The sequence below is a fragment of the Odocoileus virginianus genome, chromosome 5 (genome assembly GCF_023699985.2).
Source record: "Odocoileus virginianus isolate 20LAN1187 ecotype Illinois chromosome 5, Ovbor_1.2, whole genome shotgun sequence".
Taxonomy (NCBI): Eukaryota; Metazoa; Chordata; class Mammalia; order Artiodactyla; family Cervidae; genus Odocoileus; species Odocoileus virginianus.
This window is the reverse complement of record NC_069678.1, coordinates 34,371,580-34,397,435: the sequence shown is the minus strand read 5'-3', so window position 1 is coordinate 34,397,435 and position 25,856 is coordinate 34,371,580. Positions and strand designations below refer to the sequence as shown.

General features: G+C 38.5%; 1 protein-coding gene across 2 annotated transcripts in view; it reads right to left on the bottom strand.

Moving 5' to 3' along the window:
- The window catches only part of DPYD (dihydropyrimidine dehydrogenase), a 904,243-nt gene that overhangs the window by 101,942 nt on the left and 776,445 nt on the right, over window positions 1–25,856 (bottom strand). The gene's annotated exons all lie outside the window — the stretch shown is intronic.

The following is a 25,856-nucleotide window of genomic DNA, read 5'->3' as shown; positions in this document are numbered from 1 at the left end:
TGTCAAGTTATTCCCAGTACAATCCACTACCATAGGTCACTGGGAGGGAGGTGGAAAGTTCACCACTTCGCCCACAGATTAATAGAATCCTAGTCTGCTATCTGTCAAACCAGGATCAAATCTAAAGTGTTCGGACCAATGATTGCCTTAGCACAGGATGAAAAGTGGAGGCGGTGAAGCATAGAAGGTAAGTGTGCAGGTTTTGTGAGCAAATACACCAGGCCTAAATGTTGTCTGTGTTTTTATACTAGCATGAGAACTTGTATGACTTTCTTAACCCCCCTCACTCTTACTTTTCTCAGTAGGAAAAGAGAATAATAGTTGAAACTTTACATGAATTGTTATAAGGATTAAAGTAGCTAACATACGGACCCTCAAAACAACACTACATGACACCCAATTGAAAGTGTTTTTATCATATCATCGTAATTACTGGGCGAACAACCAAATGTGAAGTCATGCACTGAATAACAGCTTAGTCTGTGTTATAAGATGAACACATAATCAATGAATGGCAGAAACAGGACTTCGCCAGCTGTGTATTCAGTGGGCACAGCTGAGGGGAATCACTGGACCCCAGGAATAACACGAGGGATCCTACTGACAAGAGAGGGAATGGTGAGACTAGGGAAGGGGAAGTGCATTGGAACAAATGAACTCTTAAAATGGGAACGTTAATATCTGGAGAAGATTCAAGAACATTTTCAAGCTAAGGAATCACTGGGTTTATGACCATGACACAGGAGTTAAGAAATGAGGTGAGAGTGTTAGGGGAAGCACACTGATTGAAACCGCCCGCTCTGGCCAGGCACCATAGTAACCATTTGCATGAGTTGTTTTATGACAGGAAATCCTGATAAGGAATACGGAACTAATAAGCCACCACCAACCGAAGAGTTCGGGAAAGGTCGAGAGGAGACACTGCGTGTCCGTCCACTTCCCACAATCCCTCTCGATAGCATCCATCTTGGCTGAGGGATGCGTGCGCCACCAGGAAAGACTCTGAATTAGAATGATTGGCCAAAGACCACCCAGAAACTAATCCCATCACCATAAAACCCAAGACTGCGAGCCACGCGGCAGAGCAGTTCTCCTGGGTTCCTTTACCCTCCTGCTCTCCACCCGGGTGCCCTTTCCCAATAAAATCTCTTGCTTTGTCAGCACACGTGTCTCCTCGGACAATTCATTTCCGAGTGTTAGACAAGAGCCCGGTTTCGGGCCCTGGAAGGGGTCCCCTTCCTGCAACAAAAGTAGATTTTGTGTCCCATAGAATCCAAAGCACACCATTGTCACAATCATAGGTGAATGATGCTATTATTATCCTTCTTCATAGCCTTTAGAGAATCTAACAGTAGGTAGGAGAAGGGGATTCATATTTTATAAACTCCAGAGTTTGTATATTAATGAGTCAAAACTGCCTTACTCTGGGTAACACTTTTTTTGGACAATCTTCAAGTAGTAAATAAAGTACTTAAAACTTATTGGATTAAGCTCTGATGAGTCTAGAAATGCTAAGGAGAGAGATAGGCATGATCTGATACAGAGTTATAGATCTGATTTCTGTCTGTGAAAATTCATATAAATTTGTTTTTGTCGCACTGATTTTGATAACCTGCCATAAAACTTTTGTTAATGCTAAGAGGAAAGACATAGCTAACGCTATAAATTCATGTAGATATCTCTGCCTTACATATTTTGGTAGCAAATTAAATTTATCACTTCATTATCCCTTTCTGGCAGTTGGAAGTTGTAGACTTTAATGGAAGGTGCCAGGGTTGCTAATAGAATCTTCTCGTCACAGATGAAGGAAATGTAAAAGCAAAACTCACAAAGATTTGATGGGATTTATGCTAAAAGACAACAGCACCCAAAAGCACAAGCTAAGAATGAAGCCTGTACCCTATCAGGGTATGGAATTAATTATCTTACAGATCTGTAACTCTTTCTCTGCTATAAATAAAGACGCAGCAATTTTCACGTGATCACTTGGCCACAGCCATTGCCTAGTATAGATTGGAATTAATGAGGACATTTACATAAAGCTTGTACTACTGTTTTCATCCCTCAAGACAGTTCATCTGTCCCTTCTCAATTGCTCCTAATTTCCCAGGTTGAGATGGACACATTACTTTCTGCTCCTATAACTCCAACATCATAAAAGCAGTTATGCTGAAAGAAGGTATAATTAAGTGGTTAAAGGCACAGTTTTGCAATAAACAAAACATGGGTTTGTATCATGCTTCCACTAGTAACAACTAAACCTCTTTAAGCCTTCAATTTAGTGCAGTTCTGTTGCTCAGCCATGTCCAACTCTTTGAGACTTTAAGCTTTAGCTTTCACCTTTATAAAATAAGGATGTAAATATGTGTGTGTGTGTGTGTGTGTGTATAAGTAAATGCATATATATGCAAATGTGTATATAGTTATGTAAAGCATTTAATGAGTTTACTACTATTGTCATATTTTTTGCAATTGACCATCCCTTGATGATAAAGGGTTTGTCTTGTTCATCACTCAATCTCAATTATCTACCACAATGCCTGGTATGTAACAGATATTCAATATTTGTTGAATGAACAGATATATATTTAAATGATTAAAAGCCAGACTCAAAGCTTCTGAGCTACGCAGAGAGACATAAAATAAATTCTAGTTAATACTCAAAATGAAACCTGACAACAAAAGTTATGAGTTCATAAAAGATATGTGATACTTGTTTCCAGCCATATGTTTTTAGGAGATGAGACTTAAGATGACAAGAAGCACAAAAGCAGAACTTGAAGGAAAAAAAAATACCTGAATCACAATATAGCTTTGAACCATTTATACTTTGCCATAGTAACGCCCACAAAATGCAGAAAGTGTACCTGTATGAATGGAAATTCAAACTCAAGAGTTTTGTCTTTATTTCAGTAAATGTTATATATAATTTTATTGTCCATTATTAACAGTACTATTACAAGACAAAATGTTAATGCATATATTAAAGCATTAGAAAGGCATTTGGCTTAAATTTTCAGACAGATGTCCCACTGGGTTTGTTTGTATAAAGGTGGGTAGGACATTAGGGCAAAAGAGCCCAGCCCTGCATGTAACAGTCTATCTACAATCGATTTAAGGTTCTGTTCTGGGAGCTGTGGCCTCGGGCAAGGCCAGCTTTTACTAACAGAGGCTACAGGCACTGGCTGATCCTACAAAGCAAAGCAAGCTGAAGGTCTACCAAAGGACCTAATCAAATTTTCCATCTTTACGAAACAGCTTCTCATTTGCATTGTGATGCCACATCCCTTACCTGTGTCACCCCTCAAGGAGCCAGATGTTCCCCTTCTTGATTTCTAAGCCCTAGCCAGCATCCCTGATATGCAAGGCCTGAAAAATTCCAATTCCACACCCAGCTGCTGCAGGGGAGTTGGCAGAGGGAAATACATTTGTTTATGCCCCCAGCCATCCATTTTCTTTAAGCTAGTTTCCAGCCAAGATTGTTATCTAGGTACCAGTTATTATTTTCCAATGGTTAAATTCATAAGGTTTTTAGTTCCCAAAGGCTATCTGATTAAAAGGAATTTGGACACAAAAAAATGTCTTTAGTATTTCTTGTATGATAGATATATCTTGCTTTGTCCCTAGAAATAGTACTGAAGGTTTCTTCTCTAGTTTCTTTCAGGGCCAGTTGTTTACTTTTTTTAAAGTAATTTAATGTATGTACATATATTAACACACAGAAAAATACACAGGAACAGTATACAGTTGGAGGAATTTGAATAAATCAATATATCCATGAAACTATAACCCTAATCAAGGTATAGGAAATTTTTTATTACCCCAGAAAATTCCCTTAGACTTTACTCCAGTATATTTCTACTTATCACTGTTGTGATTTTGAGACTGAGCAGGACCCTGTGGGGTTCCTGGAAATGGAAGCCTTTCTCTGTCCCCATTTCTTGTTTGTAGGGAATAGACTCAGCCTCCATGACCTTCTCTGAGTTCCAAAGAGCAGGTTCAAGCTGTTGCTACAGGGCGGGGAGGGGATGCAGAGACAATGGAGGAACAGTCAAGAAACAATAGCGCAGACTTGGGACAGGATCCCGGTTCTGCTTCAAGGGATACACCTAACAATATGTTTGAGCTCTTCTTCATAAATAAAACCCCCAACAAATTGAAGATATTAACTACTTGGTGAAGCATTCTTCATTCTAAAGAGAAGGTTGGTCACAGTTTGGTAACCTCAAGAAGCACATCAGGAGATCGCCTGAGGCCAGATTAAAGGAGTGTAGGCCCTGAACATTCCTGATCCTTATCAGCAACCCCACTCTTGAACCACTGCTATCAAATTCCTCACCATATCTCCTCCAGTTGAGACATACAGTTTTGGAGCACCAGCCTACTGTTCCCCAACTTTGCCTCACAAAGCAATAAAGCTATTCTTTGCTGCTTCACCCAAACTCTGTCTCTGAGATTTGATTCAGCATTGGTGCACAGTGGCCGAGGTTTTGGCATCAATTTCTGATAACATAGACTTATTTTTCCCATACTTAAATTTCACATAAATGGAGTTACTTTCTAAGTATGCTTTTGTGTCTGGCTTCTTTCTCTTAACATAACGTTTTTGAAATTTATCTATCTCAAACTTTAAGGACATATGCTTTTATTTCTCTTGGGTAAATACCCAGGAGAATAGTTTGGTCTTATAAGAAAGTGTTCATCCTTGCATGAAATGTTCCTTTGATATCTCCAATTTTCTGAAGAGAGCTCTAGTTTTTTCCATTCTATCATTTTCCTCTATTTCTTTGCATTGTTCACTTAAGAAGACTTTCTTATCTCTCCCTGCTATTCTCTGGAACTCTGCATTCAGTTGGGTGGTGTATCTTTCCCTTTCTCCCTTGCCTGATTTTATTCTCTTCCCAGATTTTTGTAAAGCCTGCACAGACAACCACTTCGCCCTCTTGCATTCTTTTTTCTTTGGGATGGTTTTGGGCACCTCTCTCTGTACAATGTTATAAACCTCCATCCATAGTTCTTCAGGCAGTATGTCTACGAGATCTAATCCCTCAAATCTATTTGTCACCTCCACTGTATTTAGGTTGTGCCTGAAAGGCCTAGTGTTTTTCTATATTCTTCACTTTAAGCCTGAATTTTGCAATAAGGAGCTCATGATCTGAGCCACAGTCAGCTTCAGGTCTTGTTTTTGCTGGCTGTATAGAGCTTCTCCATCTTCAGCTTCCAAGAATATAATCAATTTGATGTCAGTATTGACCATCTGATGATGTCCACATATAGAGCTGTCTCTTGTGTTGCTAGAAGAGGGTAAGAGGGTATTTGCTATGACCAGTGTGTTTTCTTGACAAAAACTCTGTTAGCCTTTGCCCTACTTCATTCTGTACTCCAAGGCCAAACTTGCTGTTACTCTCAGTATCTCTTGACATCCTACTTTTGCATTCCAATCTCCTATGATGAAAAAGACATCTTTTTTTGGTGTTAGTTCTAGAAGGTCTTGTAGTCTTCATAGAACCAGTAAACTTTAGCTTCTTCAGCATTAGTAGTTGGGGCATAGACTTGGATTACTGTGATGCTCAATGGTTTGCCTTGGAAACCACCTGATGCGAAGAGCCAACTCATTGGAAAAGCCCCTGATATTGGGAAAGATTGAGGGCAGGAGGAGAAGGGTGTGGCAGAGAATGAGATAATAGGATAGCATCACTGACTTATTGGCTTCCTTGATAGCTCATTTGGTAAAGAATCCGTCTGCAATACAGCAGACCCTGGTTTGACTCCTGGGTCAGGAAGATCTGGAGAAGGGACAGGCTATCCACTCCAGTATTCTGGCCTGGAGAATTCCACGGACTATATAGTCCATGGGGTCACAAGGAGTTGGACACAACGGAGCAACTTTCATTTTCACTGACTCAATGCACAGGAGTTTGAGCAAACTCCAGGAGATAGTGAAGGACAGGGAAGCCTGGTGTGCTGCAATCCATGAGGTCACAAAGAATCAGATATGGCTTAGTGACTAAACAACAACAACATAAGAAAGCGCCAAAGAGTTTTACAAAATGGTTATAGCATTTTATATATCCCCTGGTCTAGTTGTTCCATATTCTTGCCAACATTTGATGTTATCAGTCTTTTTAATTTTAGCCATTACAGTGGGTATGAAGAGGGTGTGAAGTGGTATCTCATTATAGTATTTTGCTGCAATTTCCAAAGTCACCTCAACATTTTTCTTTTCCTTACTCAGGTTTATCTGTTTTTACCAAGTGCCGTCCTTTACTTAGAAGAACATCATTCCTAATTACCAGTCAGTCTACTTACACTATAGTGATGTGAAAGACCACTTTTGTGATGAAACAGAAGTTGGTGATGACAAAAGATGCATCTACCAAAACATTTCTTTAACTCATTCCTGCTAAGCTTCTTTTGAGTTTCCCAGGAGGGGCAGAATGAACCATCATCAACATAGCATCACAGATAGGCTTATCAGAATTTTCGTGAACTAATTAAACAGGTGGTTTAGTCGCTAATTCATGACCAACTTTTGTGACCCCGTGGACTGTAGCATGCCAGGCTCCTCTGTCCAAGGGATTCTCCAGGCAAGAATACTGGTGTGCCATTTCCTTCTCCAGGGGATCTTCCCAACCCAGGAATCGAACCCAGGTCTCCTGCATTGCAGGCAAATTCTCTATCATCTGAGCTACAATGGACTCCCCTAATTAAATTAAACAGAGGTCTGCTCAATTTTGAGGTCAAAAGACTAATGAAAAAATAAAGGCAAGGGTGTGGGGCTATAGAATATCTGTTATTGAGTTCTCTACCTTGTTTCTTTTATTCAATTGCTTCTTTCTTAGGCCTTGACTTCTACTTAACCAGCTAATGCATTCCTCTTTAGCCCAGGGAAATTATCCTTGAAGCTCATTAGAATCAAGTGTATCTCTTATTAATTGATTCAAAGTAGAAAAAAAAATGCTCACCACATTTCATACAATTTAGGCTAAATAAAATTTTTGAATACAGTGCAAATCAATTGAACTGTCCTTTCATGTTGCATCCTTCAACTGCTGAATATTCTATATGGCATTTCACAGAAATATGATTTGATTTGAGAACATCTGCAGCAGTCTGGAACATATTTTCCCTTGTACTTGACTTTTAGCTCATTATAGCTCTCAGATGTTCTCTCAGCAATCCTGTGACATATTGGAGTGTTACTGAACAAACATCAGTGAAGCCTATGTCTTGAGTAGTGTCAATCTCAGTTGAAAATGTTTCAGCTTTCTTAGCATCAACACTGGAAGAATTTAATTAACCCACTGAAACTTTCAAAATGATAGTTAATGCATGTAAGAAATGAGAAATCTGAAATGTAGGGGGAGAGTGGATAAGTGCTTCACCTCCCACAAGCTGATGCCTGCCACCCTCAGTCTGCACTGAGCCAACCCATGAGAAGCCTTGCTCTGTGTGCAGCCTCCTAGATTTTGCTCCGAAACCTCTGGCTTGCTCTATAGCCCCTCTGGAGATGGAGAAGGTGGAGGTGGCAACTACTGCTATCACGCTCCCCTGGTCCCCAAACAAGGTCAGCTTCCAGCCTCTAATCAGCTCCCATCCAGCTGCTCTCATGTTTTCAGTAGGTGGGGTTGGGAGACCAAGGTCAGAAAAGCGCTGTTGGCAGTGACACGGTTTTTTGCCCACTGCTGCTATTACATTAAGGAAGCAGCTGGTGAGATAATGTATGCCAAAGTGCTTTGTAAATTATAAAGTGCTTATATAATTGTCAAAAATAATCACTACTGTTATTTCATTCCTAGGTTGCAGGAAGAGCACTGAACTGGACCACTGGGTGGCAAAGTCCACCATTAAGCTGGTTAGATGGGTGTGTGGGGTCCAGAGAGGGGGACTCTGGTGAGACTACAAATTTGGATGATAACAGCAAGGAGAGCCACGGATAGGCAAATGTTAGTATTTAAGAGCCAGAAAAAGGAGAGGTGTCCTGAAAGATTAAGTCCAGGAAGGTTCTCTTCACACATAGAAATGTTATTTGCCTCCAAGCCTCTGCCAGACATCCTGCCTTAGCTTGGGGTATTCTTCTGATATTTACTAGACCTTCATTTCAGATTACTTTGGGAAACACCCTCAAACTCCTCCATACCTATGCTATCCTGTGTGTATCTCTATATCACTGTCATCATCATACCATATTATATAAATAACTCTTTAATTGCCTAATTTCCACACTAGTCTGTGAACCTTTTAAGGAAAATAACATTATAATGCTTGGCACATACTAGGTGCTAACAGTTGTTTGCTTGATAAAAGGGAAGGGAGAACCAAGTAGAAAGTGTGTTCAAAAATCCAAGAAGACATTTCAAATAGGAAGAAGTGGTTGACTATGGCATGTGACAAGATGTGGTGAAGACAAGACTGGGAAATGACTGGATTTGGTGATCACTATATCATGCAACCCTAACAAGAGCAGTTTTAGTGATTTGGGGGGGTGGGGATGAATAGAAATCTAATTTTAATGGATCAGAGACTGAAAAGCAAGTAAAGAATGAGAGAGTGAGTAGAGGCAATGTTTTCTGGAACCTCAACTCTGAAAGGAAGAAAAAAATTAAGAAAATATTATTTATTTTTCTCAATAATCCAATGGAATGCCTACTGTTACCCCAAGTTTTGCGATGAGGAAATGGTGGCTAAGACCAAGTACGTAAGTTGCCCACGGCCTTACTACTGACAAGAAAGAAGCTCTGTGAAAGGCACACATTCTGCTCAATTTCCTCAGTTGGATTAGGCCAATGGTTGAGTCTCTTCATAATAATTTACTTATATCCAGGTACAGGGCAGGAATAATTATCATTGCTGTGTGGTTTGGAATAAAAGTCTATCTAGTATCTTCAGGCATTTTACTAAGAGATCAGACCCAGGGTAGGGTGATGTAATGGGGAACTGCATTATGGTACCAGTTGCCAGCACGTGGAAAGAGGTGCAGAAAGAAAAGGGAAGGTCACTAAAGAAAAGCTCTTCTGTTTTATAATTTTTCAAAAGGCTACAGAGCTATCAATCCTCTGGCAACAGCTACAGGTTATTTGCAATTCTGTATCAATCCTCACTGGCTGGTAATAATAAACCCGAAATGTCAGCAACTTAATACAATAAAAGCCGATTTCTCACTCATTAAAAAAAAGTCTGTTGTGTCTCTGGATATCTTCAATGTAGCAACTCAGCAATCTAGGCCATCCATTTTATGCTGCACTTTCTCAACTTGAGCCTTCGGAGTTTGCTATGGCAAAGGACAGGTAATTTAGAGACCTGAGCACCCTCTGTGAAACGCTTCCCCTCCACATCACACGCCACATCTCACTCACATTGCAGTGATGAAAGCATGTCACCTGGTCATACAGAGCATCTAAGAGGCAAGGAGGTTTACTTCTACAGAACCCTGAAATGGTAGTGAGCAACACCAGTGCTGACTACAAAGTCTGCAGGCATGAACAGAGGAGAAATCAGCTAGCATGCTTGTAATACATCTCAGTGAAGACTGTATGCAGAAATCTTAGAAGAATTCTTAGGAGGCGTGGATTACCACAAGTGCCACGTGTTTACTTTCATTACCTTCACTTGAGACCTACATTGAATCTAAAGAGATACTTAGCAACACTGGGTAACATTTAGGCTCCAAGAGGTCACCGCCTTGATAGACCTGAGACGACGGTGCCATTGTACAGCTCAGTTGGAATGGGCACATGCAGAGGATACCTGCAGCAGACGATCTAGAGAAGGTTCTCCAGTTTGAGATGAAATAGGATAAAACTGATGGCAGGAAAGACAAGGAAAGTGACTTAAAGAGAAAAGGTAGCAGAAGTTCAAGAGGCACAGTCTTGACATGATTATCCAGGGATAATCCACAACAGATGGGCGAGTATGTTGTGAGGAGCTGGGAGTGAGGCTTCAGGGTGCTTCCAGGTCTATGAGACCACTTCACAGACAGAGCCTGAAGCTGTAAATCAAAGGCTCCAAGAATCAAAGGATTCTCTACGTAACATGAGTCATGTTATCTGAGCAGGTTGCAGTCACATCTTCTCAAACACATTTCTAGGGGTCACTGGTGGCCATGAAGCACAGACTAATACAGGGCTTGGATTTTAGACACTAATAAGATTGCTTTCCGATGTCTATACAGCATGAAATGGACGGGAGATTTAGAAATGAAGTGGTTAATTAGATCAACATGGGCAACAAAACAAACTTGTCAGGTTTCTGAAGAGAAGAGGAAAAGGGATAGATACTTCATCTGGATATCTAAATGGATTTAGTTAATTAAGAGATTGATTGCCAATTATTCAGTACTATTGAAGATATCTTTGCCTATCCTTCCTGAACTTCCAGGGTTTTAGTAACGCTATTCAATGGCAGTCACAATGCATAAAATTTCGCAGGTAAAAAATACAAAATCAAAATGAAAAATAAAATACAAAAACAAAAGCAAAGTACCATGGTGTGTCTTGTTTGATTTTCTGGGGAGGAGGTAAATCAGATCCCTCTTTTGAATTTCAAAGAGCAGATATTTAATTTGTTTTCTCAAATCTTAGATTAAGACAACTAGGTATAAAGCTGAATATAACTAGAATTTCTGTTTGCTCTTTGCATTATCAAACTGACTCCTTTGACTCCCTTAATATCAGAAAAATATATCTTTTATCTAATACTCCCTTTATTCAAGTGGACAGAAGAGCTCAAACAGACATATAACAAATACCTGTTTTTTTCTCAGGGAGACTCTTAGGGGCACAGCTCAGAGATACAGAAAGATATTTTGCTTTATTCCATAAAATCAGGATATTCCATAAAATTAGGAACAAAGCTAACTGGTTTGCAACAAATGTTCACTGATTTTGTAGAGTTCTTAGGAGTGGGGAGAGGGAATGAGTTCAAGGATAGTACTTGAATTGAAATTTTATCTTACATGCTTATACTAATGGTTTCTTTACAAATCCTCAGTCCCCACCCAGAACAAGAGAAATCCTAATCTTTTTTCCTGGCTTAAAAGTACCATCAAAATTAATGTGGGTAACTTGTGTTGAAGATGAAAAGCACTTTTGCACAAGTTCTAAGTATATAATTAATATTAATGAGATGCATTCTGATTAAAGTAGTATATTTGATGAAGTATGAGGAATTATACTTAACCACTTACTTTCATGAAAGTGACAAAGAGAATAATTTCATTTGTACTTGGCAATTAGACATCAATTTAATGAGTGGGAAAAAATAGGGAATCATACTTTTTAAAAGCATGATGGAGTTCTGGCAGCAGTGAAAATGCTATATGGTTTATATTTTATTTCATGCCTACAGTGGTGGACCACAACAAGGCGGGTGCAACAGTTATGAACACAAGAGTTCATGGTTGCCCAAATGCATAAGCCAAGCCCCACCTTCTGGGAAGTGAAAAGCCATGTCCTGAAACATCTCGTCCTGTGTCTGTGCCCACGTAGGCATGTCCATTCAATCACATACCTCAGCTGGGCTAAGCTCTGAGTTGGGCTTAGCACTCCTCTTCAAAATGCTCCCAGTAATTTCTACGAAGTGATCAGAGTTTCCTTGTGAAATGAACCCACCCAGAGATGGGCGAAAACAAGCTGGGAAGGTTTATAAGGGAAGAGCTATTCTGGTTATAAGCACTTCAACACTATCTTTTCCCATAAAATGAGAAACTTCCACCAGTCCCTCTCCTAATGGTTCACTTCACATTCTGACAGAATTACTCTGTCAAAATGGAGAGCAAAAGGGGCCCCTCCTTTCTACCTATTTTAGGACCAATGATGAACCATTCATACTGATTTACTGCCCAAACTCCCATTTAACAAATTTATCTCCATTTGGGGCTTCCCTCGTGGCTTAGATGGTAAATAGCCTGCCTGCAAAGCAGGAGACCCAAGTTTAATCCCTGGGTTGGGAATATTCCCTGGAGAAGGAAATGAAAACCCACTCCAGTATTTTTGCCTGGAGAATCCCATGGATGGGGGAGCCTGGTAGGTTACAGTTCATGGGGTCGCAAAGAACCAGATATGACTGAGCAACTAATACTTTCATTCACTTCACTTTCCTTTCCATTTTACCTGGAAAGCAAACACTGATTTGTTCAGGAACTTTTTTATATGGGTATGAAAGGGAGTGCTTCGAAGGACAAAGTTGCCAGCTTTTAACCAGTTCAAATGAAATGAACCTAATAAGAACATGTTATCAATGGAAGGCCAAGAGAATGTATAAAAATAATCTATGAATATCAGCTGGAAAATCTACACAAAATCTAGGAGAAATCAATTCATAAAGCATTGCTCAAATGTTCATATTTACCCTAAGGTTATATATATATTTTAGATACAAATATATCATATATCTAAATCACCCCCTATCTATCTAGCTAGCTAGCTATGTTAGAATTAATTATAACAATAATTGCCATTGCTGCACATTGAATGTCTGCTATATGCTATACACATCACACATATGATTTCTAGTCCTCATGAAACAAAGCACACACAAAATCAGTATCATTATCTAAATATGTCATTTCAGGAAAGAACTACAGGATTCATGTGGCTGGCCCCAGTTCATTCAGTAGTAAGATACTGAACCAGGATTCAAATTCAGACCTGCTGGACTCCAAACACTGTGCTCTTTTTACTACAGTAGTGCACTGACTTCATTGTGGGATCCTTACACATTCATGACATGATGAGACACTCAGAACTATAAGACTATCAAGGACTATCAAAACTTACCCAACATTTTTTGCTTCTAAGTAGGGATAATCACCATTTATAACAGGTTGTTGCCCTATTCTTAAAGGGTACTTGGCAGTTCAGCGTTCTACCTAAGATACTAGTCAAACCATCTGATGATATTTAGATGTAAACAAGTTGCCACAATAACCATGAGGTAGACTGATTGACTAATTCTGGAAAGTTTGAATTTCTAGGAACCAAATTTTTTGCCATGTCCTGTGAAATGAACTAAAACAATAAAAAATATTTAGCCTCATACAATCAGTCATAGAAAGTGACCTCAATAATACTGTTTTCTAATTCCATCGTTACCCAAGTAACTGAAAGCAATGTAACATGCTATTTGGAACTTCTCTAACAATATAATGTAACTCCCTCCCTTCCCCACACGCGCACAAATAACTGCAGGGACAAAGCTGAGATGAGAGAAGAAAACATGGACAAGAAATACACGGCCATAAGATGAACTTGAAAGAAAATGACCTTTATCTCCTTTGCACTCTCTTTTCTTGGTTAGCTCTGCAAGTGATCATTCAAGAAACTAGCAAAAAAATGTTATCACCGAGCACAGCCCTGCCCATCAGAAAAGACCCAGTTTCACCCTCAGTCAGTCTCTCCCATCAGGATGCTTCCATAAGCCTCTTATCCTTCTCCATCAGAGGGCAGACAGAAAACCACAATCACAGAAAAGTAACCAATCTTAAACACAAGGACCACAGCCTTGTCTAACTCAATGAAACTATGAGCCATGCCAGGTAGGGCCATCAAAGACAGATGGGTCATGGCGGACAGTTCTGACAAAACGTGGTCCACTAGCGAAGAGAATAGGAAACTACTTCAGTATTCTTGCCTTGAGAACCCCACGAACAGTTTATACTGTTCATGGCAAAATGATAGGATACTGAAAGAGGAACTCCCCAGGTCGGTAGGTGCCCAATATGCCTTGAGAACCCCATGAACAGTTCATACTGTTCATGGCAAAATGATAGGACACTGAAAGAGGAATTCCCCCAGGTCGGTAGGTGCCCAATATGCTACTGGAGATCAGTGGAGAAATAACTCCAGAAAGAATGAAGGGATGGAGCCAAAGCAAAAAAAAACACCCAGTTGTGGATGTGACTGGTGATGGAAGCAAGGTCCAATGACGTAATGAGCAATATTGCATAGGAACCTGGAACGTTAGGTCTATGAATCAAGGCAAATTGGAAGTGGTCAAATGGGAGACGGCAAGAGTGAATGTTGACATTCTAGGAATCAGCAAACTAAAATGGACTGGAATGGGTGAATTTAACTCAGATGACCATTATATTTACTACCATGGACAAGAACCCCTTAGAAGAAATGGAGTAGCCATCATAGTCAACAAAAGAGTCTGAAATGCAGTACCTGGATGCAATCTCAAAAATGACAAAATGATCTCGGTTCATTTCCAAGGCAAACCATTCAATATCACAGTAATCCAAGTCTATGCCCCGACCAGTAATGCTGAAGAAGCTGAGCTCAATGGTGCTATGAAGACCTACAAGACCTTCTAGAACTAACACTCAAAAAAGATATCCTTTTCATTATAGGGGACTGGAATGCAAAAGTAGGAAGTCAAGAAATACCTGGAGTAACAGGCAAATTAGGCCTTGGAGTACAGAATGAAGCAGGGCAAAGGCTAACAGTTTTGCAAAGAGAACGCACTGGTCATAGCAAACACACTCTTCCAACAACACAAGAGAGGCTATACATGGACATCACCGGATGGTCAGTACTGAAATCAGAGTAATTATATTCTTTGCAAGCAAAGATGGAGAAGCTCTATACAGTCAGTAAAAACAAGAACGGGAGTTGACTGTGGCTCAGATCATGAACTCCCTATGGCCAAATTCAGAATTAAATTGAAGAAAGTAGGGAAAACCACTAGACTAACAGATATGACCTAAAGCAAATCCCTTACAATTATATAGTGGAAGTGAGAAACAGATATAAGGGATTAGTTCTGACAGACAGAGTGCCTGATGAACTGTGGACGGAAGTTTGTGAAATTGTACATGAGAGAGGGATCAAGACCATCCCCAAGAAAAAGAAATGCAACAAGGCAAAATGGCTATCTGAGGAGGGCTTATAAATAGCTGTAAAAAGAAGAGAAGCAAAAAGCAAAGGAGAAAAGGAAAAATATACCCTATTAGAAAGATAAAAAAGCCTTCCTCAGTGATCAGTGCAAAGAAATAGAGGAAAACAATAGAATGGGGAAGACTAGAGATCTCTTCAAGAAAATTAGTGATACCAAGGAAATTCTTCATGCAAAGATGGGCTCAATAAAAGACAGAATGGTATGGACCTAACAGAAGCAGAAGATATTAAGAAGAGGTGGCAAGAATGCACAGAAGAACTGTATAAAAAAGATCTTCACTACCTAGATAATCACGATGGTGTGATCACTCACCTAGAGCCAGACATCCTGGAATGCAAAGTGAAGTGGGCCTTAGGAAACATCATTACGAACAAAGCTAATGGAGGTGATGGAATTCCAGTTGAGCTATTTCAAATCCTAAAAGATGATGCTGTGAAAGTGCTGCACTCAATATGCCAGCAAATTTGGAACACTCAGCAGTGGCCACAGGACTGGAAAAGGTCAGTTTTCATTCCAGTTCCAAAGAAATGCAATGCCAAAGAATGTTCAAACTACCACACAATTGCATTCCTCTCACACACTAGTAAAGTAATGCTCAAAATTCTCCAAGGTAGACTTCAATAATATGTGAACTTTGAAATTCCAGATGTTCAAGCTGGGTTTAGAAAAGGCAGAGGAACCAGAGATCAAATTGTCAACATCCACTGGATCATTGAAAAAGCAACAGAGTTCCAGAAAACATCTATTTTGTCTTTATTGACTATGCCAAAGCCTTTGACTGTGTGGATCACAATAAACTGTGGAAAATTCTTCAAGAGATGGGAATACCAGGCCACCTGACCTTCCTCTTGAAAAATCTGAATGCAGATCAGGAGGCAACAGTTAGAACTGGACATGGAACAACAGATTGGTTCCAAATAGGAAAAGGAGTACATCAAAGCTGTATATTGTCACCCTGCTTATTTAACATATATGCAGAGTACCTCATGAGAAATACTGGACTGGATGAAGCCCCAGCTAGAATCAAGATTGCTGGGAGAAATAGCAATAACCTCAGATATGCAGATGACACCACCCTTATGGCAGAAAGTAAAAAAGAACTGAAGAGCCTGTTTATGAAAGTGAAAGAGGAGAGCAAAAAAGTTGGCTTAAAGCTCAACATTCAGAAGACTAAGATCATGGCGTCTGGTCCCATCACTTCATGGCAAATAGATGGAGGAACAGTGGCAGACTTTATTTTTTTGAACTCCAAAATCACTGCATATGGTAACTGCAGCCATGAAACTGAAAGACACTTACTCCTTGGAAGCAAAGTTATGACCAACCTAGATAGCATATTAAAAAGCAGAGACATTATTTTGCCAACAAAGGTCTCTCTAGTCAAGGCTATGGTTTTTCCTGTAGTCATGGACAGATGTGAGAGTTGGACTATGAAGAAAGTTGAGCACCGAAGAACTGATGCTTTTGAATTGTGGTGTTGGAGAAGACTCTTGAGAGTCCCTTGAACTGCAAGAAGATCCAACCAGTCCATCCTAAAGGAAATCAGTCCTGAATATTCATGAAAGGACTGATGTTGAAGCTGAAACTCCACCTGATGCGAAGAGCTGACTCATTTGAAAAGACCCTGATGCCGGGAAATATTAAAGGCAGGTGAAGAAGGGGACGACAGAGGATGAGATTGTTGGATGGAAACACTGATTCAGTGGACGTGAGTTTGAGTAACCTCCGGGAGTTGGTGATGGGACAGGGTGGCCTGGCATGCTACAGTCCATGGGATCGCAAAGAGCTGGACACTACTGGGCAACTGAACTGAACTGAACTGACTGATACAAGAGCCCACAGGCAGGTCTTTCACCATGGATTTTCATTTTAAGTTTCCATATACTTGTTGATAAGATTAAGTTGTTTCAAATAATTCCAGTTTACTAATATATTCTGATCACAAGTTCTTTGTGTGATACAAGTATTATGGATAGTTTCTCCAATTCTGTGATTTTAATTTTCATTTCCTTATCTTGCCTTTTAATGAGCAGAAGTTAATTTTGATGAAGTGCAACTATCAATTTTTTTCTAGTATGCTTACTTTTATTTTCTATCTTAAATAAAAAAAAACTTTCTTAACCCAAAGGATATTAACTTACATTTTCTTTAAAAATTATATAGTATTGTTTTTACTTTTATATCTGTGATATATTTAAAGTTACTTTTGTGTCCTGTGTGATGATAATATGGAGGTTCATTACATATCTATATCTATATATAGATGGTTATCCATTAATTCCAGCTCCATTTATTGAGAAGTCTTTCCTTTCTTCATTGTCTTGCTTTGGTGTCTTTGTCAAAAATCAATTGAGTGTATATGTGTGGGTTTACTTCTAGACTTTCTATCTGTTCCATTGATCTATTTGTCTATCCTGACACTAAAACACACTTGCTTGACTCCTCCAGATTTATAGAAAATCTTGAAGGCAGATAGATCAAATCTTCTAAGTATGTTCTTTTTCAAGATTCTTTTGGCTACTGTTGGACCTTGGAAATCCAATGTAAATTTTAGAATCAGTTTGATAACTTCTACAAAAACACATTCTGGGATTTTGATTGGGATTGTCATATATCTACAGATCAATTTGAAGAGAATTGCATCTTAGCATATCTCTCTATTGATATTTCTTCATTAATTGTTCTCAGCAATTCTTTATAGTTTTGTAATTTGTAGTTTTCAGTGGGTGGTTACTGCACAAATTTTAATTTGTTCCTAAGTATTTTGTAGATTTTGAATGCTATTATAAATGGCATTTTAAAATTTAATTTTTTGGTTGTATATATATAAATACAACTAACTTTTGTATATTGTGTTTATCTTGTGAAACTCTGCTTTCATTTATTGATTTTTAGTTCCAGAGAATAGAAAGGAGAAATAAGAAGTCCTTCTTAAATGAACAATGCAAAGAAATAGAAGAAAACAATAGAATGGGAAAGACTAGAGATCTCTTCAAAAAAATGAGTTATCAGGGTATATTTCATGCAAGGATGGGCATGATAAATGACAAAAATAGTAAGGACTTAACTGAAGCAGAAGGGATTAAGAAGAGGTGGCAAGAACACACAGAAGAACTATACAAAAAAGGTCTCAATGACACGGAAAATAATGATGGTATGGTCACTTACCTAGATCCAGACATTCTGGAATGTGAAGTCAAGTGGGTGTTAGGAAGCATTACTATGAACAAAGCTAGTGGAGGTGATGGAAATCTAGCCGAAAGCTATTTAAAATCCTAAACGAGGATGCTGTTAAAGTACTACATTCAATATGTCAGCAAATTTGGAAAACTCAGCAGTGGCCATGGGACTGGAAAAGGTCAGTTTTTCATTCCAATCCCAAAGAAGGGCAGTGCCCAAAAATCTTCAAACTACCATACAACTGTGCATGTTTCACATGCTAGCAAATTTATGCTCAAAATCCTTCAAGCTAGACTTCAGCAGTATGTGAACTGAAACTTCCAGATGTACAGGCTGGGTCTGGAAAAGACAGAGGAACCAGAGACCAAACTGCCAACATTCCTTGGATCATAGAGAAAGCAAGAGAGTTCCAGAAAAACATCTACTTCTTCATTGACTATGCTAAAGCCTTTGACTATGTGGATCAAAAAAACTGTGGAAAATTCTTAAAGATATGGGAATACTGCCTTACCTGCCTCCTGAGAAACCTGTGTATGTGGTTTCAAGAAGCAACAGTTGAAACTAGACATGGAACAAAGAACTGGTTCAAAATTGGGAAAGGAGTATGTCAAGGCTATATACTGTCACCCGGCTTATTTAATTTCTATGCAGAGTACATCATGCAAAATGATAGGCTGGATGAATCACAAACTGAAATCAAGATTGCTGAGAGAAATATCAACAATCTCGAATATGCAGATGATATCATTCTAATGGCAGAAAGTGAAGAGGAACTAAAGAACCTCTTGATCAAGGTGAAAGAGGAGAGTGAGAAAGCTGGTTTAAAACTCAACATTCAAAAAACTAAGATCTTGGTATCTGGTCTCATCACTTTATGGCAAACAGAAGGGGAAAAAGTGGAACCAGGGACATCTTATTTTCTTGGGCTCCAAAATCATTGTGGACAGTGACTGCAGCCATGAAATTAAAAGACTCTTACTCCTTGGAAAGAAAAGCAATGACAAACACCGACAGCATATTAAACAGTAGAAACATCACTTTGCCAACAAAGGTTCATATAGTCAAAGATATATTTTTTCCAGTAATCCTGTATGGATGTGAGAGTTGAACCATAAAGAAGGCTAGGTGAGGAAGAATTCTTTTGAATTGTGGTTCAGGAGAAAGAAGACTCTTGAGAGAGTCTCTTAGACAGCAAGGAGTTCCAATAAGTCAACCTAAAGGAAATCTACCCTGAATATTCATTGAAAGGACTGATGTTGAAGTTTCAATACTTTGGCCGCCTATTGCAAAGAGCTGACTCTTTGGAAAAGATTGTGATGCTGGGAAAAACTGATGTCCAAAGGAGAAGGGAGCAGTACAGAAGAAGATGGTTAGATAGTATCAGTGATTCAAGACATGAATTTGAGTAAACTTTGGGAGATAGTGCAGGACAGGAAAGCCTGGTGTGCTGCAGCCCATAGGATCTCAAAGAGGTGGACACAACTTATTGACTGAAAAAGAACAACAGTGTTTTTACAGGTGCTTTACAAGTTTTATGTACACAGTATTACCACCTGCAAATTAAGACAGTCTTCATAGTCTTTGTTTCCAATTTAGATACCATTTATTTCTTTTTGTGTCCTTATTGCAGTAGTTAGGACCTCCAGCATAATGTTGGATATAAGTAGTGAGTGTAGACATTTATGCCTAGTTCTTGATCTTAAGGGAAGTTGATTTTTTTCACCATTACATACGGTATGAACTGTAGAATTTTTATACATGCTTTATCAGATTGAGGGTTTCTTTCCACCAGATTGTTTAGGTTTTTATGATGAGTAGTTGCTGGACTTTGTCAAATGCTTTTTCTGCCTCTAAGGACTTGTATCTAGAGCATATAAAGAATTCCTAAAATGTAATTAAAAATTCAACCCAATTTTTAAGTAGGGAAAACAACTGAATAGACTCTTCAGAGAAGAAGATATATGGATGGGTAAAAATAACACAAAGAAGTGGTTGAACATTATGAATTTTCAGGGCAGTGAAAATTAATATTACAGTATGGTACTCATGTACATACACTAAAATGTCTAAAATGGAAAAGAAAGAGAATACTAAATGTTGGCTGGAATGTGGAAAAACCAAAACACCCATCTGTAGTTGTAGGAGTGTAAAATGCTGCAATCACTTTGGAAATCTGTTTGTAGGTTTCTTATGCAGCATACACATTACCTTATGATGCAGATATTACACTCCTGGATTTTACTAAAGAGAAGTAAAAATTTGTATCCACAAAACCATTTATGCCTGAATGCCTATTTCAGATATATTTACAATATTGGGAAGATGAACATAGCCCAAATGTTGATTTGAATGAATACTCAAATTGTGGTATATTTATATAATAAAATATTATTTACTGATAAAAATGAATTGCTTTACAGCCCCCAAAACATGGATGAATCTGAAACACCATATTGAGTGAGAATAACGACACAGAAAAAAGCACACATTATGGACTTCTAGTTGTATCATGCTAAAGTATATAAGCAAACTAACCTATGTTGATGGAAATTAGTGTTTGCTTCTGGTGGTAGGAAAGACAGAGAGATAATGACCAGGAAAATGTAGAAGGGAATCCAAGAGGTGTTGGCAATGTTGTGTGTCTTGATAGATAAGGGTCTTATTGGTGTATTGTTGGCCAAAACTTATCAAATGGTTTACTTAAGATCTGTCCATTTTTATGTAAATTAAACTTCAATTTGGAAAAATGAAAAGCACAAAAGAATAAATAGCATGAAGACATAAGACTTTTAAAGTTTTGAGTAAACAGGAGATATCACTGTTATTATGAGGACTTTTGTGATAGTCATGCTTATGACATTATATATTCCTTGTGGATGCTTCTGTGTTCCCTTTGTTGAAAAACATACCAGAGACAAGTAAATAGATAGACATCTACATATAAAGCACCACAACTAGATAGAAGTAGTTTTATAAAATCATATTCCTTTTGATTTTAAAAACATGAGAATGATGCATCTGGTCATATAAATGCACCAATTTTGGTTTTTATCATCAAAATAAAACCTTGTATTATGAATCACTATACAAGCACCAGACAGTGTTTCTGATTTTATCCTAATGAAAGCTTTTTAATGAGTACACATTATGTTCACTTATTAATACCACTGATAGGTATTTCATCATATTTTAATACCTACTGAAAGTAATTTGGCACGTTTACTGTTTTCTTCTAAAATGCTTGCTATTCTTGAAAGGGCCTGGCTGGAATTTTAATTATAAACTGGCTTTCTTTTTTTCTTCTAAAGAAGGACACCACAGATAGTCTGTGCAACTTAATTCTATAAACATGGAGCATTGTGCGAGGTGCTTGAAAATTCAAATATAAATGAGACATGATCTCTGTTTTCAAGAAGCTCATAATGAGCTCAGTGATGGACAGGAAGTAATATAACTAGAAGATCATCTAATAACTGCAATACTGGTTATATGAACAAAGGGCTGTAGGAGAAAAGTGAAAGTGAAAGTCGCTCAGTTGTGTCTCTTTGCGACCCCATGGACTATACAGTCCATGGAGTTCTCCAGGCCAGAATACTGGAGTGGGTAGCCTTTCCCTTCTCCAACCCAGGGATCCAACCCAGGCATCCCGCATTGCAGGCTGATTCTTTACCAGCTGAGCCACAAGGGAAGCCCAAGAAAACTGGAGTGGGTACCCTATCCCTTCTCCAGGGAATCTTCCCAACCCAGGAATCGAACTGGGGTCTCTTCCATTGCAGGCAGATTCTTTACCAACTGAACTATCAAAGAAGCGACTCAATTTTTCTAGAGGGAGAGGAAGAAGTCATAGATGACTTCACAAAGGAAGTCACATTTAAGATAGGTAACACATTTAAGATTTAAAAAAAAAAAAGAGTGATTAATATATCATTCAGCAATTCAGCTACCATGCTGCCACTCCTAAATGATGAGCATTAGGTCAGCCACTGGTACACAGTGTGGTTGAGACCCTCAAGAAGCTTACACTCTAGGTACATTTTGCCAATTCTAGAAGGAATCAAGGTCGTTCACTTGTATACCTCATTCTTTTCACTCTGGCTTCTTTCCATCTCATTTTACTAGACTCATACACCAAAAAAGACTTTTAAGTTCAAAGTTTCTATTTTTCTTTTTTCATTTTTGATGTAATGGGGGAAAACGATGGTATGGTAAATATTGACTGTTAGTTCTACCACTTAGCTGTTTTCTTACAACATTTATTTATTCATTCATTTACTTATTCAAGCATCATTTATTAAGCCCTTACTGAGTATCAGTGGGTACCCAGGAATTGGGATACAAAGGTGAAGACTGTCTGGCAGAAGAATCAGAGATGCAAAAATTCAAATGCTGTGTGATACTGGTTGCAACTCAGATGGAAGAAGAAAAGGAGAAATTGACCCTGCTCAGAGAGGTCAGAGAATAACTCAAAGAGAAGAGGATGCTTTAATTACTCTCTAGTGAACTGGAAAGACATTCCGGATGTAAAGATAGCAGGTGAAAATGGACACAGAGCCCAAGCAATCAGCTGTGCTGCCCTGTGTTGTTTCCTCTCAAGGGCTCTTGCCTGGGAATTCTGCTTCCATCCTAAGCACGGAAAAGTGCAGTCATTTCCTTCCATGCTTTCTGATTACAATTTTTTTTTTCTTTTAGCATGCAATTTCTTCCATGTTTCTCAAAAAAATAATCTCAACACAATTCTTATTTTCACACCTTAAAATGCCAAATATTAGCATTTTATTTTCTAATGTCACTAAAACATATACTTCGCCTCCAACTCTAAAGAAGAATTTGTGGATAAAGATATAATCGCAGTTACATTTTCATTTAAGTATTCTTCACAACAGTTTATCTAAAATACTTGAGGCGAATTGCATTTCAAAATTCAGAAACTTTTTTGGACTTTAGGAAAGAAAAATGGTACATTTACTACATTATATCTAGTACCTCCAGCAAGATTCGGAGTGGCAACCTGGACTCAAACACATTAGTCTCTCTGCAGTAAACATGCAAATGTTCACTCTAAGAGGAATAAATAAAGATTATAAATAGCCTCACATCAGTTCAGGCCAGGTTTGCTGCCAAATGAGTTATGTGAAGCATTTGGTTTCAGAGTTTTTTGGGTTTCAGAATTGTTAATGAGAGAATGTGGACTTGTGGTTATCCTTATTTTATAGTTTAAGACACAGATTTAGAGAGATTAATTAACTTGCCTGAGTTGCTTAGCTAGTAAGTGACGAAGCCTCATAGAAACCCAACAGGCTTACTCTGAACTCTGCCAGTAACCACTGTCCCACATGCAGCAAGCAGACATTTCACTTTTATTGAGCTGCCAGGTTTTTGCCAGGTAAAGAGGGAATTAAGGTAACTGAGTATAAAATAAAAGGGTTTGGCTATAGATGCCTCTCCTTTTTTGATGATACTGTGAATAGTCTCAGCTTCCTAATCCTCGCAGACATCCTCATTGCTGACTGTCTGCCTGGACTCTGGATGTCATTCCTTTGAGAACTGTCTCTGTCCTTACAATTCTTCTTGCTTACGTGTCTTTGATCCAATAGCTGAACTAACTCCCTGGTTCCTCGATGGGCATGTTCAGCCACTGGCTATACAGAACCCAGGGTGCTGCTTCTCTGGATTTCCTCTCCCGATTCTCTATGTCATTTCTCTTCCAGCTCAAAATCACTTTTACCGGCTTTCTCCCACAAAAGAAGCTTGTGTTGTGTTCATCACTATCTTCTCAGTCTCTGACTCTATTCAGTTGCTATTCTCTTCATTCCTCTTGGCAACATGGATCTTTGTGTTCTTCCATCAGAATCAAGGTGTTAAAATGCAGATTTCCGGACCCACCCTTGACCAGTTAAATCGGGATCTCTAGGAGTGGAGCGGGGGAATCTCCACTGTCAGACGCATGCCACAGAGTATTCAAGCACCATGAGTTGGCAATCGACAGCTCTGTGGTGGAGCAGAGCTATGACTGCCCTTCCTATGGGATCTACTCTCATGCTTGGGGCACAAATTTGTACAACTTGCACCATAAGACCAGAACAAACTATAAATGCCTGACTTCTTGCTCTTCCAGAGTCACATGAAGAAACATTGCTTGGGAAGTTTAATCAATTAATACGTGAGGCATGCATTAGGGAGAATATATTAAATATATTAATTACTTGAAAGATAACATGACTAATTTGGCCAAATCCTTGTTTCCATGGCTCAAGTCTCATTTTCCTCCATCTTCAAACACTGTACTTAATTGGTTTCTTCTAAATTTCTACTCTAATTTATTTTAGCCTGACCTCTGAGTGAAAGATTAAGTAGAGTAACAATTATACTTTCCAAACAAATTTTTTTCCTGTCTAAAGAAGCCTGCTACTTCTAGTGGGGCTTTTTTAAAGCATCTGCATCTTCTCTTATTTCCCTATAGCATGAAAACATGGTAATAAGTAGCATCCTACTCTTTAGCTAATGAGAATATAATATGAATTATTGTCAAAGATGCACACACACATACCAGGAAAGAACAGCTAGGAAGCCACCTGTACTGTGGACCCAGAGTGCTTTGATTCACTATTTGGAATATTAACCTAAAGGAGATAGTCACCTATTGTTTGAGTCATGTCAGCCCTCACCGGAGACTCTGGAGCGTAGATCTATTTACCAGACCATCTGCTTGTTCCTCAATTTAGTGCTGAGAAATGAATCAGTAATACAATCACATAGGCAAGTTCTTCTTTTTTTTAACAAATGATAATACTGAAAATTACACTTACAATTTTGATGAAGGCTGAGCTTACCAAAATAAAGTCTAAACCTAGATTCAAACTATCTGAAAATCAGTTTCCACTTATGTTATTGACACAAGCGTCTCCATCATTACCCATCTTTTATTTGAATATGTAAGTTTTGAAATGAGTGTGGAAGTCCTTAAGAGACGAAATGACACAGGTCAATGCAGCCTCTTCCATTTCAGCTGTCATGATGACTGCATACATTTGAGACAATGCTTTTATAGATGGCCATAAACTATCAAAACTATCATGTGTCAGAAACAATTAACTTGATATATTTACATTGCATGAGCGTAAAGTTATTTGTAAATTTTTTTTTAGTTATGAACAACCTTGGGATATTGATGATCATTGATAAAGGCATGAACACTCACTGTCTAAATACTTCCAGACTCAGTTTATGATAATATGATTAGTTACACTAATAATACTGCTTAGGCACAGTCTTGCTAATTATAATATTATAAATATTAATGTCACCCAGCCTTTCTGTTTGATTGCCATTCGTGGAGTCATTCATCACGATATTTTCCTGGAAACCAGCAAGATTTTATTTTTCCCCCCTTTTATTTTTGAACACTGGACTTGGAGTCATTCATACACATTAATCTATAAGAAGCTCTTATTTTTGGCTATCTGTTCAGAGAAGAATAGTGATATTTCCAATTAAAACTAGTCAAATGTAAATCATTATATGATGTTTCTCTTATTCTTTCTGAGTCCCTAACCCTGCCATCGAAAGCACAGAACCCAGGGTTTTTGTTTTCTATTCTTTTTCATGTGACCTGTTTCAAGTTAAGATTCATTTGAATTATTAAATGCTTCCTTAAAGAATCTTTTTATACTTGCCTCTCTTTTTTTAAAGTTAATTATTGATGTAGTGACAAGCTGAAAAGACTAAGAATTACAATTTTTTCCTCCCCTCATTCAGGACTCAAGAAACGTCTTCTGACA